Source organism: Echinops telfairi, unplaced genomic scaffold (genome assembly GCF_000313985.2).
Source record: "Echinops telfairi isolate 266 unplaced genomic scaffold, ASM31398v2 ScPeMD7_443;HRSCAF=831, whole genome shotgun sequence".
Taxonomy (NCBI): Eukaryota; Metazoa; Chordata; class Mammalia; order Afrosoricida; family Tenrecidae; genus Echinops; species Echinops telfairi.
This window is the reverse complement of record NW_022104341.1, coordinates 15,883,077-15,904,718: the sequence shown is the minus strand read 5'-3', so window position 1 is coordinate 15,904,718 and position 21,642 is coordinate 15,883,077.

Sequence of the window (21,642 nt, the reverse complement as noted above, 5' to 3'; positions counted from 1 at the left end):
AAAGGAAAATGAGGAGCTGATTCCAGGAACCCAAGCGGAAAGCGGATTTTGAGAATGATGAGGGCAACGAACGTATAAGTGTGCTTTACACAATTGATGTATGTATGGATTCTGATAAGAGTTGCATGAGCCCCAATAAAATGATTAAAAAAGAAAAGAAAAGTGACATTACACTATACAGATTACAATCAATGTAAAATAAAATGTATATGAATTGTTGAGTGGAAAAAAAGCTGTGTGCCTTTATATTTTAATATTTTAACTTTATGCACCATTATAAAAAGGTTTTTTTGTTTTGTTTTGTTTTTTGGTCATATATTTTTGGCTTACTACTTGGCACATTTCACTAACATGGCCCAACAGAAAATGTCTTTTAATTTCACAGTCCCACATACTTTATAGCTTCACGCTGGCTTAAACTTGATCCAGTTTAGCTCTCCGGCAGGATTGCTGTGATGTGTAAAGTTTCACATTGTGCCTTCACTAACCATGAGCCATTGTTTTCCTCCCTATCTATTAACACTGTCCACATCACAGGGAAGGAACCCTGTTATCTTGTACTGGCTGGGAATGCTGTGGCTGCCGGCAGTGCTGTGTACCATCAAATCTTACGTTTTCTTTCTCTTGTCAAATGTTTTGTCTAGTACTCATTGTGATCATGTTTTTAAAGATTCTATATATTTTATCCATATCCTATCATTAAAAAAATCAAATAGTTAACCCTTCAGTTAATTGGCCAGGGACCCCATTGATCATTTATCCCTGGAGGTATGCACCAACATGCGAATCTGCATCTGTGTGAGCAGTGTCCTAGAGTTCTCGAAAGAGTCGTGTGGAAAAACAATAAAAGTCACGTGAAACTCTTGGGTTCTGGATGGACGCGCATGTCGTCCAGCTTGCCCACACATGATATGCGCAGTGCTGCCGCGCGGTAGCACGAGGCTTCCATACTCGTTTTATCTGAAAGCAAAGAAAGAAAAGGGGAAATGTTCTTTTTCCTGGGAATTCCTTTCTGAGTTTTCTCATAGGATGTAGCTCAGAAAGAACAGAGCTTAGTTTCTGGGGATGATGGCAACGGAGTGTGTTTCTTTAAGTGTAACTTAAACATAGCTAATAATATAGCTCATGACACCCTTTCAATCCTTCAAAGAGAAATTGTGTCTGACTCCTACTTTCATATCAATCATTACACAAATCCTAGAGACCTATATTTGGCTCTTCCCACCTCCTGTTCCCTTCTGTGCTGTAGGAGAGCAGTAGCGCCTGTTTTACGGTTTCCCCCACCCTTCCAAGTCTTCACTGTCAACTCTCCGCTTGTCTTGTTTTTCCTCCCGCCACCTCCTTCCTTCTATCAAATAACTCTCGATAGAAAACAAACAAACAGATGGATGTCATCAGTACAAGTATATAAACCAAGCCTCCCAACTCTGCCTGGAATATACTACTCACTAGTGGAATGGGAAATTGAAACAATAAACAGGGAAAGCAAAAAGACTAAGCAAACTGTGGAAGGGTGAGGCTTGTTCTGCGGTATGATTCACTGAGAAACTTCCTGTAAGCCTTTAAAGAACAATTTAACAAAAGTGTTCTCCCTTATCATTTTTTTGGCTGTAAAGCAGGCCAGTTCATTTTTAATGGTGATAATTAGGTAATCCATAAATATATGGGTTTATATTTAAATTGGGAAGAAGACTATGCTATAATTCCATAAAAATCATTGCCTTTACCATGGGGTATATTGTATTAAATATTAATGTAAGCACCATATAGTCATTTAGATACATGCAGATCACTTATCTAGAAATACAATAAATATATATTCTAAAATTGGGACAATTCAGAGACGATAAACCCCACCCCTGCTCAGAGATGGTGTGAAGATTGATGAAGCATTCCATGTTTTGAAGCCCTGGTGGCTCAGGATTAAGCCCTTAGCTGCTAACCAAAGGTCAGTGGTCTGAGCTCACCATTCACTGCATGGGAAAAAATATTTGGCAATCTGTTTCTGTAAAGATTTACCACATTGGAAGACCTATGGGAAATTTCTACTTGATCCTCTAGGGCAGCTATGGCTTGGAATCAATTTGGTGCCAATTGGTGTTTTTTGCATTATACGAAATATAAATTATTTCTTTTATTGTATGTCACATTTACTCATAATAGGATAAAAACTGTTAAAAATTTTTAAAAGATGCTAAGTATTCACAGAGTCACTGGATGACAAACAACTAAGTCTACATTGAACCATTTCAAGAGATATCATGTGATCAGGAACTGATGGGACTGAGGGAAGAAGCCCGAGCTGCTCTACAGGCCTTAGGGGGAATTAAGATTCCGGGAACGGATGGAATCTCAGGTGAGTTGCTTCCACACACTGATGAGGGATAGGAATCACTCAATAGGCCATGTCAAGAAAGTTGGAAGGCAGCTGCCTGGAAAAGGACTGGAAGAGCTCCATATTGGTACCCATTCCAAGAAACAGGGCTCAACAGAACGTGCAAACTGTGTAACAATCATTCACATTGTGTGCGAGTAAACTATTTTTAAAGAGCATTTAACAATGGTTGTAATAGTTCATTGGCAGGGACCTGCCAGAAATTTAGACTGGATTCAGAAGAGGTTGTGGAACAAGATGTCAGATGGATTTTAGTTCAAAGCAGGGAATACTTGTGTTTTATTGACTATGCAAAGGAATTGGACTGTGTGGGTCATAAAAACTATGGATAGATGGGAGAAGAATGGGAACTCCAGGACCCTTCATTGTGCTCACTTGGAACTTGTGCACGGATCAAGAACCAGTCGGTGAACAGAACATAAGAATACCGCGTGGTTTAATAACAGGGAAAGTGTGCATCAGGGCTGCATGCTTCCACCATAGTTGTTGAATTTGCATGCTGAGCAAAGAAGCAGAGAAGCTAGATTATATGAAGAAGAACATGGTTGGAGGAAGGTTTATTAACCACCTTAGATATTTCAGCAGCCTTGCTTGCTGAAAGTGAGGAGGACTTGAAGCACTTATTGATGAAGGTCATTGATTATAGTCTTCAGGATAGATTACAACTCAAGTGTAAAGAAAATCAAAATGCTCAAAACTGAAATAATAGCTAACATCATGATCGATGGAGAAAAGATTAAAGTTGTCAAAGATTTTGTTTTATTAAGATTCACATTCAATGTTCACCGAAGCAGCAGTCAAGAGATCGAAAAGCACACTGCATTGGGTAAATCTGCTGCACCTGACCTATTTAAAGTGTTGCAGAGCAAGAATGGCATGTTGAACATGAGGGTGTGTGGGACGCAAGCCAGGGGATTTTCAGTGCCTCACATGCAGATGAAAGCTGGACTTTGGATAAGGAAGATTAAAAAGAAAGGGATGAATTTGAATTATAGTTTTGGCAAAGAATATTGAATGCACCATGGGCTGCCAAAAGAATTAACAGATTTGTCTATGAAGCCCTGGTTCTGTGTGGTTACCCATTGGGCTGCAAGCCGCATGTTCGGCGGTTCTAAACCACTAATCGCTCTAAGAAAGAAAGACTGCGTTTTCAGACTCAGAAACAGTTCCAGTCTCAGAAGCCCACAGTCGGCCGCTTTGAGTCAGCTTTGACTCAATGACAGTGAGAGTAAGTCTTAGAAGAAGTACAAGTACAATGCTCCTTAGAAGAGAGGAAGATGCGATTTGGTCTCAAATGCTTCGGACCTGTAATCAGGAGAGACAGGTCTCGGGAAGAGGACATCACGCTCCGTGAAGCAGGAAGCCTGTGAAAAGAGAAAGGCCCTTTAATCGCACGACCATTAAATCCCACAGCCAGGCTTCACACCCAGCCCTGTCTAACTTTTAATACAGTACACAGATTTTTCTATATTGCATTCAGATTTTGGAAAGGTTAGTTCTAGAATAAGAAAGGGACAACATTGAAAGCACGGTGGCAAATTATGTTAGTACCTTTCCAACCATTTGAAGTATATTTTATATTGTGAATACATCCGGCTGTGAAACCAGTTTATTCTTTTTACATGTGCTGCACTCTGATATTTTCTACTTCTAACCATTCATTTCATGTTTTAAAAATGTTGCTTTTAGGGTGCGTGCGGTATGGAGGTCTGGTGGGTCGGGGCTCATGACCTCAGGCTCCGGCACCTGCGCTGGTGGCCTGGCAATGCAGGGCGAGTGCTCTCTGCCCACAGCCTTTTATGAGAACTGGCGGTGCTGGGTCACAACCTGGCAGCCGCACAGTGGTGCTTGTTCATCCTGTGACTGCAGGGCACAGTTAACCACTGCTCCCGTGTGGATTCAAGATCACGAGATGGGTCCCTGCCTGAAGGGAGACAGCACCTTCCACGCTGGTCATTGTTTGTTCTTCCCTCCACAGGACTGTGAAGAGATGGAGACAAGCAAAAGGGTTTCCTTTTCAGGCTGCCAACTAGGTGATCAAATGATAGGAAGAAAGGCCAGCTGTTTAGAGGAGTCCTTAAAGTGATACTTTCCCTTTAAAACTTGAAAAACCTTTTGTATGATCCAGCAATTTGACAGCTGCGTTTAAATACTGAAAACAGGTAAGCAAACAAATACAAGTACACAAATGTCCACGGCGGCATTTTTCACAATCGCCCAAAGGGGAATTAACCCAAATACCCAGAAATGGATACATGGATAAACAAATCAGGATAAACAAATGTGCGTAGAGTAGAACAGTACTCACTAATACAAAATGAAGTACAGGTAACACGCTACAACATGGACAAGCCATATGGAAACGTGTATGATTCTATCTTTTTCTGCCAATCTTGTATCGGCTTTGTCCTAAACCAAGTCAAGATGCTGGCGTCCTCTGTGAGTCGGCCCCCAGGAATAGCACCACAGCCACTGAGTATTCGAGTGCCATGTCCCCGCCCAGAAGGACCGGGAAAGGGAATCCTGCCCAGATAACCCCTGTTCAAGTTCAAAAGTTGCTTCAGGAACAATTTCATTAGCTTCTGAGACAGTTGTTAAAAAATAAAGCTGTACCATCCAGCCTGAAGCAAAATTACCTGTTATTTGAAATCCAAGAAAGTAAATGGAAAAAATATCTAGGGAATGGGGAGATAATAAAAATAACCCTCTCAGAGGAACTAACCCCTCTGAAGCAGAAGACATGACTGGCATTGACTCCCAAGAATAATATTCCAGAGAAACAAACTAAACGGCTTTTCCAGTCATAATGTGTGCGTAAATTGTATTGAAGCTAGATTATCACTGTGTTTTATAAGATTATACATTAAGCGCTGTTCATGTAAAGCATATTTCAAAGTTAAAGACCTGGAGGGATAGTGTCTTTGAGCTCATTGGAATGCTTCAAGTACTTTGACCTCCCCAACAAAAAGGAAAACTGTTAGTAAATATCTTTGTATTGCTACTAATATTGGTGCTGCTCCACTCTGGATTGTATAAATGAATGTGTGTGTAAAAAACACAATGCTAAGATAAAAATGCTTGTCATGACTCATTACATTGATTTGATTCCTTACTGGGTCATGGCCTGCATTTTAAACAACAGTTAATTAGAAGACAGGTATAGGAATATAGATGAGATGTGATAGTAGGGATGATTAAACTAGTAGGAGTGTGGATGAGAGAAATAGATGGAATAATTATTTGTAAAGTAGTTTCTACTTGTCCTTAAGATTGTGTGAAGAAGATAGACAATGAGAAGATTTTAGCTTGGGTAATCTATTGTCATTCACTGGGTAAAACAGTACTGGGGAAAGAGATATTTTGAAGTGAATGGATCCTGATTTGGAAGTGCCAAATGTATGATTCCCAGTGATCTCATATGGAAATAATTAGTAAGCAATTGGGAATATGAATTGGAGTTGAGGGGAGAAATCTAAGATAGAGATATAGATTTATTGATTTATATGACATTAAAATCATGGCAATGCAACCCTTCAATAAGTTGCCAATTGAGGCATCCTGCTTTGGACAGTATACCCAAAGTTCTTACCATAGACATCCAGAGTTGGTCTGGCTTCAGCCAATAGCTCTTTTTTGGTACCAGTGCTCCGTGATCATCTTAATTGAGGATCAATTCTATCAAGTCTTAATTCTAAGCACTGTGCATTATTCCTACAAACAACCTTGTGAAAAAGATTCTTTTTAAACTCCATTTTACAGATGAATGCACAAGCATAGAGAGATAAAGTAACTTCTCAGGAATTACACTACTCCTAAAGTGTTAGAGTTAGGATCCAAATCCAGTGTATCTGGCTCTAGGTCAGTGGTTCTCAACCTTTCTAATGCTGTGACCCCTTAATATAGTCCCTCATGTTGTGGTGACCCCCAACCATAAAATTATTTTTGTAGCTACTTCATAACTGTAATTTTGCTACTGCTTTGAATTATATAGCAGTACGATGTCATTTACAATATCTGATCTGCAGGATGCATTTTCATTGTTACAAATTGAACATAATTATAATTAAAGCATAGTGATTAATCCCAAAACAATATGTAATTTATAGATTGTGAAATATTTATGTGTTTTCCGATGGTCTTCAGCAACCCCTGTGAAAGGGTCATTTGACCCCCCTCCCCCAAAAGGGTCGCGACCCACAGGTTGAGAACCACTGCTCTAGAAGTTATCTACTTAATCTCTATACAAAAATATGTTGAGTAAAGGAAAAGAATCAAGGAAGACTCCAGTATTGGGGGTAAGCCACTGTGTGACACTTATTGAAATGCAGAAGACTGGCCAGCGGAGAAGGATCCAAAGCTTGGCTTAGAGTACATTAAGTTCCAGCTGCCACCCAGACGACCGGGCAGAGACAGTCCGCTGGCACTCTAGGTGATTCGGTGCCTGACAAAGAACAGCTCTGTTTAAGTCTAAGGCAGAAACGTGAATTGTAATGTTAGAGAAAAGTTCTGCTGGCATAATTGTCTACCAGGCTCCAAGTGTAATTCCCACTTGGGGAATTGAGTGGAATGTTTTGCTAATAGCAAGAGCAAAATAACCAAGTCAGCCAAGATCCCCCTCTTATCAGTAATCAGTGAGCAAACCTTTTTTTAACAAGAAATTCTCAGAAATCTATTCACTACAGGAACACCACACCTACCCTCTTCAACTTTCTAGAGTTTCAGAGAGGCAAAGTTCTCCCAGCTAGAGAATTGGAGCAGACTTTGATATCACCCATGCAATGCTTCCCCAACTACCACAGACGGCCGGTCCCTGGACCTTGCCTGGGGAGCACACAAAATTGCACAATTCTAAACCTGCTCTGATTTACCAAATACATCCCTAATAACCCCTGCCACCTCTGTCCCGCATAACTTGTCACTTCATCTGACCTCAGGTGATCCAACCTTCAAACTTAAGATTTACAAGGATCAAAGTTAGGATTTACTCTCCTGGACCTGCCTGAACAAACTTGCCCTGTGATCTGTGCTGAGCCTGACATTTATTGACCAGTTCCATTGTGCAAGATTATGAAATATTCTCTCTGTGGACTGTGCAACCATAGGGGCACATGTTTCTCAGTCCTCATCAAACTATAGTGCTGGATACCTCGATCTGAAAAGATTGTGATTTAAGAAATTATATTGTGCTGGATGCTGCTCCAGTCAGCGTCTCTTTTTTATTTTGTGGCCAAGAAGTTTATAATCTCCCAATTCACAATGAAAAAGGAGTTGGTAATGGAAAGAAAATACAGTACTGGATTATTGTTGGTATCATTGAAGCACCGAGTAACCCCCAACTAAATGTTACAGGGATTGAATTATAAAGGAAAGCCTCGCTGAGATGAGATTTTTGAGTTATGAGTTCAAACTGTAGAACAGGAGCAAACAAGAAGAGAAAAGCAGAAGGTTTCATGCAAAGGAAGTCGTCAGTACGGATGTTGGAATGAAAAGCCAGTTTGAAGGACAGTTGGGAAAGACAGGACTTTCTGCTCCCTTAAAGAGTTACCCTCTTCCACCCTGTTCTATAGGGTTGCCATGAGGCAGCATCGACTCAATGGCAGCGAATTTGAAAGACATTACTTAGATCAGTCTGGCTTTATTTTGTTTATTTATTGTTAAGAATTGTTGCTTGTTTTAATTGTCTTTATTTTTATAGAGATTACAGAAAACTTTGTAGGAAATGTGTGCAGAGAGAGCGTTCATACGTGTGCTTTCTCTCATCCCCGGGGGCCACTGTTTCCTCTACAACTAGCATCTTGCATTTGTGTGGTACATGTCTTATGATTGCTGAATCACTACTGATAAAGTACTACTAGCTAAAATGCATACTTTACATTAAAGTTCACTCTCCGTGTTGTATTAAGCCCAGGATTGTGATAGGTGTGACACGTGCTCACTATTCTACACAAAACTCTCTCACAGCCCTCAAAATGTCCTGTGCTCAACGTATTCATCCCATCCACCATCTTCTCCCTGAACGCCCAGCAACTATCTCTAGTTTTCCCTTTTCTGGAATATCTTCTAGTTGGGATCATGCAGTACATGGCTTTTCCAGACTGGTTTCTTTCACTTACCCACTGCTTTCAAGTGGACTCTGAGTCATAGGGCAAAGCTCTGCTCCCTGGGGGTTCTGAAGCGGTGCCTCTTGTGGAAGACTGTCTCATCTTTCAGTTAGCAACCCGTGTTTAACCTGATGCACCACCAGAGCACCTTTCCCCACTTGTTAGTAGGTACTGTTGAGTCAGCTCTGAGTCATAGGGACTCTATGTACAACGGACTAAACATTTGCACCATCTTCACAATTGTTATACTTGAGCCCACTGCTGCAACCACTGTGCCAATCCATCTCATCGAGGCATTTCCTCTTTTTCATTGACCCTCTTTTCTAGGGGTTGGTCTTTCAAGCTAGCATTTCCAAGGCTTATGAGAGAAAGTTTCACCATCCTTGCTTCTAAGGAGCATTCTGGTTGTACTTCCGCTTAGACATATTTGTTTGGTCTGGCAGTCCGTGCTTGTGATTGGTAGGTTTATTGTGTCCACCTAGCCAATAAGAACATGTAGGATTAATAAAGTCGCAGTTTGATTGGAGGGCAAAGAGATAAATGGCTCAGTGAGCCCTGCCTCTCTCTTTCTTGCTCTCTGGTGACTGGACCAGTGTGCAGCTGTCTTAGCTAGTTCTCTGCCTCAACTTGTGAACTACACTATCCATGGGACACCCAACCCGTGGATCATGTTGCTAGAACTTGAGGTTCCTTCGAGGCCTGCTTTGCCACACTGCTGGTGTATGCATCACTTGAGCTGGGGTCTGTCGGATCCTGTCATCTGACTGACTGTTGGTGACCTGCCCTGCTGTTTGCTGCCTGTAACCAGACTGCCTGCATTACTCTAAGGAAGATTCAACTATCTGCTTCCTTGACCTTGGACTCAAAAATTCTCATGAGTTGAAGGACTACAGCATATTAACTGTTCCATGAAAGTGTGTTGAATTGAGACCGCTATACCCCAGCATGGACTAATTAGCTGTCATAGTCTTCCATGCTGTCTATATCTATCTATAAAATAATAAATATCCTGGTTTTGTTTCTCTAGAGAACCCTAACACAATATTCAGCATTCTTAGACAACACCATAATTCAAATGTATCAATATTTTTTCAGTATTTATTATTAACTGTCTAGCTTTTACATGTATATGAGGCAATCAAAACATCAAAATATCATAACTTGGGTCAAGCACATTTTCATGCTTAATGTGATTTATTTGCTTTTTTATAATTTAAAAAGTTGTATGTATTAAATCCCAGCTAATTAAAAAATTTAATCATAAGAGAAAAGAAAATACTAAGAAGAGCCAAAATATTAATTTATCTGATCTAAACTTTAAAAATCTATGGCAAAAACTAGTTTATGTTCTTTTAACATTGGCATATAACAGCAAACAAAGCATATAATTAAGGCATAATAAGTAAAAGAAATAAAGTGAAAAACAGATATCTCAAAACAAAACAAAAGGATTTGCAGCAGTTTTCCCAGTGCAGTGCATTATTATTAATTTTTCCTTGGCTCCTTGACACCTTAAATTTGTTTCTCTATTTATCATGATGTTGTCTATTGGCCCAGTTGTGAAGATTTTTGGTTTTTACATTGAGCTGTAATCCCTCCTGAAGCTGTATGCTCTGATCTTCATCATTGATGCTTCAATTCCTCTTGGCTTTCAGCAAAGCTGAGTCATCTGCATATTGCTTGTTATAAATGAAACTTCCTCCAACCCTGATGTCACATTCTTCTTCATATAGTCAGTTTCTCAGATGATCTGCTCAGCATACAGATTGATACCCTTACACACATTATTATTATTATTATTATTTTAATTTAAACTCAGGCAGTGTCCCCTGTTTTGTCCAAACAATTGGCTCTTGGTCTATGTACAGATTCCACAGGCACACAATGAAGTGTTTGGAATGCTCGTTCTTTGAAATGGTACCTACTTTTTGTTATGATTTACACAGTCTTTGACTAGACTTAATAAATCACAAGTAAATATCTTTCTGGTTTTATCTGCTTTCAGCCAGGATCCATCTGATGTCAACAATGATATCTCTTGTTCCACATTGCTGTCTGAATCTGGCTTGAATTTTTGGAAGCTTCACGACAATGCATTACTGCCACCATTTTGGACTGTCTCCAGCACAATTTTACTTTCATGTGATTTAATGATATTGTTTGATAATTTCTGCAATTTTTAATGCTATCTGTCTATGGAATGAGAATAAATGTTGATCTCTTCCAGTTGGTTTGCCTTGTAGCTACCTGTCTTCCAAATTTCTTGGCATAGACTTGTGAGTGGTCCCAATGCTTCATCAACTTGCTGAAATAATAGTTCAGTTGGCTTCCTGCCAATTCCTGGAACCTTTTGTTAATTTTGCTATTATTTTCAGTACTGCTTGCACTTCCTTCAGTATCATTTGTTCTTGATCATGTCATACTTCTTAAAATGGTTGAATGTCGACCAGTTCTTTTTGGTATGGTCACTGTTTATTCCATATCTTCCTTCATAGAATCTTTTGGTATTGCAAATCAAGACTGGAGTTTTGTTGTTGTTGTTATTATTCAATTATGTCAACTTGAGATATACGGAATGTGTTCTTCACTTTTAGAGTTCTGATTCTAGTTGTTTGTATATTTCCTTATAATGCTATACTCTGTCTTCTAGGATTGGCTTTTGGAATTTTCTGATGAGCTCTTTTACTTCAACATTTTCCCACTCCCTTAAGTGCTCAACATCAAAGAGCAAGTTTTAGAGACTTCCAGGATATCTGGTGTGAGTGTCTTCATTTATATTGTTTTTGATGTCATTACACAACTCATTTAGTCTTCGGTAATTAGCTTCAATGTGTGAAAACTGTCCTTCAGATGGGTAGGCTCAAGGTCGTATTTTTTTTTTAGCAAATATCAGCTTTTAATTTTTTCTTTAACATTTTTAACAGTTTTATTGGCATATAGTTCAATACTTCAATCACATCAAGAAGTTTCCCAATCATCACCACAATCAGTTTTAGAACATTTTCTTCATTTTTGTGCTCATCCTTATTAGCTCCCCATTCTCCCCACCCCCTATGCCATATCCCCCAGGGACTGTTAATCCAATTACTATCTCTGTAGACTTACCTACTTTGGATTTCATATATAGAAAAACACTTTAAGAAACTAACAACAATAACAAAGTAAAACATAAAACCCTCAATCGAAGAGAAAATTAAAAATATTAAAAATTAGAACAAATTTAAATGGATTATAAGGGAGATCAAATGATAGGGTGCTAAATTTTAACATAATTGCATCTGCAACAATCCACTTTCCAAGGTAGTCTGCATCATGATAGCAAGGCTATTCACATCCCTGGTCCATGGTCAGAGAGGAATTCACCTGGGGCTCAATTAACATGTATTTTCCTTTCACTTTTCTCAAGGTCATATTTTGGTGCTTCTGGATTTCTTTTAATTTTCTTAAGCTTTAACCTGAACTTGCATATAAGCAATTGATAGTCTGTTCCACAGTAGGTCCCTAACCTTGTTTTGGTTGATGATATCAAGCTTCGCTATTGTCTCTTCCTACAAGTATAATCAATTTGATTTCTGTGTATTACATCTGGTGTAATCCACATATGTAGTTGTTGAAAAATATGCTTATGTTGCTTGCAAAGCAGAAGTTGTTGATCTTTCAAAATCCTATCATTGTGAGATCTTTATGGCCACCAAGGCCATATTTTTCAATTACTAATCCTTCCTCTTTGTTTCCAACTTCCAAATTCCACTCACAAATAATTTTCAATGCATCTTGATCTCATGTTGGATCAATTTCAGACAGGAAAATCAGAGAATCCTTCAATATACTCTTAATTGAGTCTAGTGGTTGGTGTATAAATTTGAATAATACTTGATTCACTGGCCTTCTTTTTAAGTATATAGATATTTTGCTGTCAAAGATAGCATTGTACTTCAAGATATATCTTGAAATGTTCTTTTCCATAATGAGTGTGATATCATTCCTCTTGGATTTGCCACTTATAATTTAGTTAACCCTCTGCTTTTCTGACTGAAAATGGCCAATTCCAATCTATTTCAGCTCACCAATGCCTAGGATACAGATATATATGCCTTCCATCACATTTTTTATGATTTCCAGTTTTCCTAGATTCATACTTCATACATTCTATCTTTCAAATATTAATGGATGTTTTCTCATTGTTTCTTCTCATTTCAGCCATGCCCCATTAGTAAAAGCTTTGCTTCACCCACATCATGAAAGTCAACTCTACTGTGAGGAGGCAGTTCTGTTGTATTTCAAGTGCCTTCCCTCCTGCGGACTTCATTTTACAGCACTTTATCAGATAATGTCTGCTACTATTCATACCATGTTCAGTGGCTAATCCGCAGACGTGGACAGCCTATTCCTTCTTCTTAGTCTGTTTTTCGTATAGCAGTGCCACTGACATTTGTTTATCATGGATGACCCAGCTAGCATCTGAAACACTGGTAACCTAGCAACAGGCAAGTGACCACAGTCCAACCAACTCACAGATGAGGATGGTGCTTTCCACTGTGATCCCCCTTGTTGAGACGATGGTAAAGTGCTGGAAAAGGAGAAGCTGCTCTCTGATCCTATAATAAGGTTTCAGTTTTAGTAAGCCTGTGCTTCTGGATTATGACCTTAACAATTGCTTCTTAGATTTTTTTTTTCACCCCTTAAATAAAATAGGTAGACTAGAGGGGCCTGAAGTTCAGAAATTCCCTTGACCTGCCTGGGAGACCACAGGAGCTAGAGTTGAATACTTGTCTTTCTCCACGTAGATTAGGTTCTGATAAACGCCTTCATTGGTTAGGCTCCAATAGAGTTTTTTTTTTTTTTTCTTAAGGGCAGAGCATTGTTAGGAAGAGAGCACTATTTCTCCTCTCCTCCCTCCCAGAAGCACCAGAAAATTTTTCTCCATGATACACAGTGAGAATATAGTGGGGTCCTTGGAAGTAAAATGCATGAAAGCGTGGGCTCCCTCCCCAAGATGGAGACTCCAAGAAATTTTGTCTTCCAAAATGATCCTCCAGGTCTTCGTCAATCGTTTCTTAATAATTCCTGTCTGATGCTCTGCTCAGCAGCTGTGGTTTCTCTTCCTCCAAACCCGTGGAGTCAGTGGGCTCCCAGCCACCTGTAGGACCGCGTTGAACTGCCTCTGTGAGGGCCTGAGGCTGAAAAGCTTTATGGGGGCAGAAAACCTGACGTTTTTCCTGAGGAGCAATTTGTGATTTTTTAAGCACCCACTTGAGGTTAGCAGCCCCACTTGTAACTCACTAAAGTACCCGGCACCTAGTGAGTGGTTTTCCTCTCTATCCGTCTGTCTTTTCTGTTTTGGGGGTGCTCATTTGCTCTGCAATTTTAATGACCTGCTGCATATAAGAAGAATGGCTGATTTTCCATTTTTAAATATGTGTTTGTTTGTTTGAGAATGGGAAGGATGACATCGAAGCTCTTTCTATATTGGACCAGAAACTCTCTGTTCTGAGGAACTGACCCAAGTTTTTGAGGATATTGGCAGGGAGTTCATTTTTAAAGGGTTTCATTCCCAGGATAAGGGGTTTAGAAAGTAATGTGTGGCAGCAAGGAGTTATTAAGAGTGGTTGAATAGAAGGATAACGTAATTTGTGGTTTGGGGGAAAGAAAATCACTCTTTCCTATATTCCACTACAGAGTTATTGTCCCATGTGCTTCACAGTTTGAGGCAGGGCTGCCTTGGGGTATACGTGAAAGAAAAATGTCCGAACTCTGGCTATTTATCTTTTCATGCACCCATGGACCTGTTCGCAATATGTCCCAAATCTTTTCCTACCTTTTCTCTGAGCTCTCATGCAGCTATAGCATGACACTTTCCATTGACTTGGTTTCTCCATCCGTCTTTAAAAGGCACGGGGACTTAATCCAATGCTCTTCAGCTGTATCTGCTATTCAAACTACCCTTGCCAAGGCATTTCTAGTGACAGAGAAGGAATCAACCCCAGTTTTTATTTTTCTGAACTATTTTGCGACATTAAACATTGTTGACCAACCCTTTCTGGAAACACTCTTCTACTTTGAATTTATTACATTCATAACGGGGTTCCTTTTATTTCTCGGTGTGGATTGCTTTGTCTCTCACTAAGTTTGCGAATACTTCAGTATTCTTACTGTAAACAGTCCCCTGCTCTTCCTCTACTACCAGACAATCTTATCCAACTATCTGCTCTGTGCAGATGGTTCTGAAAATAGATCTTCACATGACTGATGTTAATTTCTGCCCCTCTAGCAAGTCAGTGTCAGCATACACCCAAACAACCCATTGTCTTTCCTAAGGTAGCCCTTCCTGGTGACTTCCCTGTTTCTGTTAATAAACATCATCAGTTACTTCTTACTCCTGCACACCTTAAAGTTGCCTATAAATTCTTCCTGACATTTCTGCCATCTTTTTCTGCAAATTAGCTGGCTGTCTTATCTCTCACATGTCCTTTTTGGTCTCTTATTAACTTTGGTCTGGCCCTCATCCCTTTTTCAATGTACTGTCTAAAAATGCAAATCTTTAGGGAGCTCACACATTCAAAATGGTCAAAATAGTCTTCCTAAGACTTTGTGTTACCCTTCTACTCCAAATCCCTCAGTGGTCCCCATTCACTCAAGTAAGTAAACGCAAATACCTCACTTAATGCCGTTCAGCCTTGTGACTCCCTTTTCAGTCTTATGAGCTGGATGACTCGGTGACTTGTTATGTCCTCAAAACTTCTTACACTTTCTATCCCAGGTTTTTGCTTTCAATAATTAGATACACCTGAAATTCTACCCACACAATAAGGTCCAGTTCAAGTTCTATTCATGTCAGTCATAAATGTAGAAAAGAGGCCTTCTCAAGAGATTGGGTATCGCTATGTGTTCTCACTGCATCCTAAAGTACCCAGCCCTATGGAACCGTCAATTAAAGTACAGGGAAATGTTATTTGAATGAGGCTGTGCCTTCTCTTATGTCTTCAGTTAACAGTCAGTATCTTTTTATAGAACAATAAACTTTCATCTTTAAAAGTTTAGAACAATAAGCTTTTGTCTTTAAAACATATTTTAAACTAATAAATGCATATTTATCAATAAAAAATCATTGATTTGACAAAAAAAAAAACCCAACACTTTTTGAACATCTTCAATTTAACTCTTGGCACAGAAAGCTGTTGTGAGAAATGTCCAGATAAATTATTGTATATACAGTTTTATCTGAAAAATAAATATATCATGTTCTTGAAGGATGGATCAACATATCCTCTGTGTTAAGAATGCTAAATTCTCAATTTAAAAACTAATTTTTATATGGTACAAATGTTCATAATTAGTATAATTCATTTTCTTCATTTTAAAGATACAGACATACCTAATGTGCATTTACTCAGACCCTCCTCTTGGTGCTTCTGGTAAATTGCTCCCTTCAATTATTGCTTTGGTGGCTGTTGTCTTTGCCAGCTGGCATAGAATCAGTAGTCGGTGTATGGCAATCCCATGCAGAGAAGACTGAGATGCTTCCCCTTCTTGTACCATCCTCAGGAACTGCTGTAAATGAGACCATTGTGATTCATAAAGGGATTTTTTTTTCCCCAGAAGTTGAACACCAGGTCTTTCCCCCTAGCCTATCACTGGTGCTATCATTACCCAGTTTAAATATATGAGGAATTGCGGGCCCCGAAAGCTTGGTAAATTGCCCAGTGCCATCCATCCAGCTAATGAGTGGAAGAGCTAAGATTCCTACCCAAGAAGTCTGGCTCCAGAATCTGCCATCTAAAGCCCCCACTCTCTTGTCCATTATTTCTATCAACCAGGATGGGAAGCTGTTAACTGTACCTTATCATGTTCAGTCAAAGCTTGTGCAGTGCAGTGAATTATTTAATATTGTTCTTCTAGTCATAGTAGTAATTCCCATCACATAGCTTTGGTTTTCATTTTTACTGATGTGTCTGAGCAAGAGACGGTGGTGAAGATGCTGACAGATTACATGATTCAGTTGTGATTATTAATATGGTTAATTGCAATTGCCATCCTACTATGTATGAAATGAGTCATCTTAGAAGCAGGAAGTGGGGATTCTGCTACTATCAAGGAAGAAGAGCCAGGAGTGGGGCGAAACCTTTGGACCCCAAGAACTCTGTACGTTGAACCTCCTCTCCCCAGGGACAGAAAGCTATCCCTAGAGAAGCAACATAGGAATGGCGGCAGCAGAACCCGGAGCCAGAGCATGAGACAGAGTGGTGGGCTTCCTGGCCCACAGAGTAAGCTAAATGCCGTTGGGTGGGAAGCTTGCTTTTGGAGTGGGGCACTTCCAGACACTAGATCTAGAAAAGAGCGCCTTTTGGCTGAGGCTCATAGTGGAGTAGCATGCCTTTTGGGCATTTGTTGGCAATGCTAAAAGAGTGTTGGTACATTGTTTGAGTAAACAGGGGCAAGGGGCAGTGTGGGTAAGTGGCTGAGGACCAAAAAGAGGCCTGCCTGTGTACATGGCTGGGAAGAGGCTATCCTGATCAAAGAACTTTGCCTTGAGCATTTTTGATCCTGAACTGTAGTCTGTTAAGGATTCTTAATAAACACCATAGCTATACGTATTTACTGTTGAGTTCTGTGTGGCCATTGCAGACAGAGGGTGCTGTGGGAGGGACAGCTGACGTCAGAATCAGAAGAAGTTTAGAGAGGGAAGGTATGCCTGACATCAGCCTCATAGGAATTGGTTTTGAATTGATGTGGACTTTGAGTCTCCATCTCCCTTGTGAAGTCTAGAGTAGGGCAGATGCGGCCCTTTCAACACATTTGTTTTACAGCTAGTTAGTACATCTTCCTGGTTTCTCCTCCAGCATGGTGCTTGATGCCCCATCCCTGGACTCTGGCCTCCATAATATTTCACTCTCTCTCTCTTTTTAATCATGTTGTTTGGGATTCTCACAGCTCTTATAACATTCCATACACCAATTGTATCAAGCATATTTATACATATGTTGGCATCATCATTTTCTAAACATTTGCTTTCTATTTGAGCCCCTAGTAGCAGCGGTTGATTCCCCCTAACTCCCCTCCTCCCCACCTCTTTCCTCCTACCTTCCAGGTATTGCTATTCCCATTTCTGTTCCTGGGGGGGTTTATCTGACCTGGATTATGTGTGTCCTGAGCTCTTATCTGTACCTGTGTACATGCTCAGGTCTAGCCAGAACTGAAAGGCAGGATTGGGGTCATGATAGTGGGGGGTGAGGAAGTCTCAAAGAATCTGAGGAGTATTGTGTGTTTCATTGGTGCTATATACTGTGCCCTGGTTGACTCATCCCTTCCTGTGACCCTTCTGTGAGGGGATGTCCTACTGTCTACAGAGGGGTTTAGTTCTCTGCTCTGACCACCTTTGTTATCAACAATATGTTTTTTGTTCTTTGTTTTTCATTTCCTGGTGCCTCTTACCTGATTCCGTCAACACCTCATGATCACACAGGTTGATGTGCTTCTTCCATGTGGGCTTGTTGCTTCTATGTTAGATGGCCACTTGTTTAACTTCAAGCCTTTAAGATCTCAGACACTGTATTTTTTGATAGCCATCAGCTTTCTTCACCACATTTGCTTATGCACCCATTTTGTCTTCCGTGATTGTGTTGGGAGGGTGAGCATCACAGAATGCCAGGGCAGAACACAGTGTTCTTGCGTTGATGGGGGGCTTGAGCAGAGGCCCAAAGTCTGTCCACTTCCTCAATGTATTGCCATATAAATATATGTACATACGCTAAACCTCTGTTTTTATAAATTAATATATTTACATAAGTGCACACCTATGTTTATACCTCTATACATAGCTTTGCTTCCTACATCTTCCCTCTGTTTCTTTTTTCCTTTCTCTTGCCCCACCATCACGCTTGCCCTTCTTCAGCTTCTTAGTAATTCCTCCCAGCTAGATTGCTGTTGTTCCAACACCACCGGGATCTGTAAGTCCTCCTTGTTGTTGCTTTAAATTCCCTAGTTGTTCCCCTGTCCATGGTGTTGTTTGCTCACTGCTCCTTTCCCCTGCCTCCCCTCCCTCCCCACCGCCCAGGTCCCTCCAAAATCTTCATTCCCATTGCTTTCTCCTCAGACTTGCTTCCCATGCCTGTCTTATAATGGTAGGCAAAACAACAATAACAGACCAAAAAAAAAGATTGAATAAAAAGAGAAAGAAAAAAGAATAAAAAGAAAAAAATCTAGGGAAAAAAAAGAACCGAAAAAGCAAACATAATTCTAAGTCTGTCTGCCGACCTTTATGACTATCTCCCCACTGGTCCAGGGAGGTTCTGGGAACTGCCCCTCCTAGCCTGAAGTTTATTTTGGGGCTCCTCAGGGGTTTGGGCTTTGCTCCCATTGCGCATCTGTTATGTTCCCTTCTTAGTTCACCTCACTGTGGGGGTGGAGAAACACTCCCTGCCGTGTGTCCCCAGTACTGTCCTTTGTCGCGGTATGCTGCAGGGAGGGTACATCATGTCTCTACCTATTGTCAGCCCTACAGTCCTCTCTGTGCCTTAGCAGCTCCATGCAGGGACATCGTTATCAGGGCTTGGTGTGCCAGTATGGGGTCTAGGCTCTCTCCTTTTCTTGGTTTGCTGCCTTATGGATGTGGAAGGCTGGCCCTCCTATAGCATATACTTCACGGAGTCGGGGTATGTGTGTGTGTGATTTTGACTCTGATTGGGGCTGGCTATACAGTCCTCTCTGTTCATGAGTTGCTCCATGTGGTTAAATTGCCTTCAAGGTTTGGCGCGTCATGGTGGGGTCTGCACTTCTACTTCCATTTCTGTGGACACATACACAGTAATCTCCCCCAGTGTCGTTGTCTCCCTATTTTACTCACCCTCCCCCCAAGTCCCTTTCCCCTTCTTTGTGTTGGAATGATGTACATCCTCCAGTTTTGTCTGTCCCCTGTCTGATTGCCTATACCTCAGCCTGTAAAGTGAAGCTCACACTCTTTCGATGACTACCTGGATGGACGGAGTTCTTATCAAATTACTCAGTTGACCAAGTTAAGAGATTGAGAAGATAGAGATCCAAATGAAATAGCTACTTGTATATATGTGCATTTTCCCACCAGTAAGCTCCATGAAACAAGGGCCGTATCACATCCCTCGTGCCTGGAACATCGTAATCAGGCAACAACTGTGTGTCTAGAGGAAATGAATTTATTCAGTTGACTAGGAAAGCTCTAGATGCATCTGTTCCCCATTTCACCAACTGAGAAAAAGACGGGGAATTGATGGAGGGAAGAAAGGAGACTGAGCACTACACTGGCTTTATAGATATATTTTAACTCCTTTTCCCTTTATTTTTGTCAAAGCATGTATAAGATAGAAAGATAAAAAATAGAAGGGCTTGTAATAAAAAGCTAGTTTCCTCCTCTGTGCCTGTTCCTTTCCCAAGGGGAAGCTCTTGAAATATTTTCTACTTTTAGTTCTCCTGGTGGTTAGCTTCATATCTTTCAACAACATGTTAGATCGTTGCTTCTTAATGAATCAACTTTAGACATTATCACTGTCTCCATGTTAAGAAATGTGAGGATTTATGAGTCTGTTCTTTAAAACATGAGCATAGGCCCAATGTTACTAAAAAGTAAAACTACTCTTCATGTAAAAACATTCTGCTAAGAGAATCATCACGGTATCTGCATTCATACTATTTTTATTGTTCCCTCTAGTGCACACCCAGAACAACTTGCGGACAACAACCCTACCCCTTTAATTTGTGTCTTTCTGACCAACTTCTGTACCTTTCAGGTAGCAGGCATATCCAGTTTATTGCATGAATCGATGAATGAGTGACTCTGGTTGGTAAATGGTTACTTAAGAACATTTGAGTCACAAAATAAAGGAGTCTCTTGATGATAGATAGTTCAAGAGGAATGTACAACTGGCTTCAAAGTTGACTAAACAAATCTTCCTGCCACTCCCCAAAGACGAAACTTGGTACATTAGCTACACCAAACAGGGATGGTCTGCACCCCCAGGGATAGGGATACTTTCAAAGTGTCGAAATGAGTTATTATATCAGCTGTTTAGATAGAAGAACTATCATTACTGCCTAGAACTCATTTTGAGCACTATAAAGTTAAAGTTGGTGCATTATTTTATCACCACAATTTCGCTCATCTTTTCAAAGACGAGTGGGAAATTAGAGCCATTTACTTAGTTTTGTAACAAATATTTCAAAATACCGTAATATTTAGATAACTTTAATTATGAGGGGGGCTTCAAAAATTCATGGAAAAATTCTATCAAGTTCATTCCATTTCCCCCCTAAATTTTAATAAATAATTTTGGGGGGCCTCTTACAGCTCTTATAACAATCCATACATCAATTGTATCAAGCACATTTGTACATGTGTTGCCATCATCATTTCCAAAACAGTTTCTTTCCTCCAAGAACTTCTTGAAGCCTCTTTTTTGACTCCGTTATGTGCCTTGGTCTAAAATAAGGGCCTAAATATTAGGCACCCAGGGGTACCATTGACTATTTCACTTTGAAACTTGATGCTTTCCTTCGTTCTAAATTTCAAAAATGTCATCTCCATTGACTAAGTAACTCAAGACAAGACATGTTTCCTTAGTCCTGGAATATACTACGTGACCGAGTTTTGCTTGTTCTACTTTTCAAATAGTCCTTGAATCCACTTCTCTTATCATCCCCACTGTAACTCCCTCAATCCAGTTATTCACTCATCTTTTCTTCAAGTCTTTGTAATAAACTCCTGCTTTACTCTTTCGCACCACTACCTCGTCCCCACCGCCCAACATTCCCACTGCCCCATGCCAGCAGAGTGGTCCTCCTAAAACACAAGCCTCATGTTTGTTAAGCATGTTTGATGCTGAAGATCTCCATTGACCAGAGATACTTTCTCCCTTCTTTTCCTTTATTTTCTAATTGGGGCAGATTCTGCTAGAGTTTAATATCACTTTAATTATTTGTCCTGACTCACAGTATATACTCAAGTATAAGCCGAGTTTTTCAGGACATTTTCTTAATGCAGTTTTTGTGGTAGAATTAGGTGCCTTGGCTGATATTTGGGGTGGCTTTTACGCGAGTACATACTCAAAATTAACCTAATTACATAATAGCAATCCTTCTCAAAACTTCTCTAGATTGGACCATGCATTACACCCCATG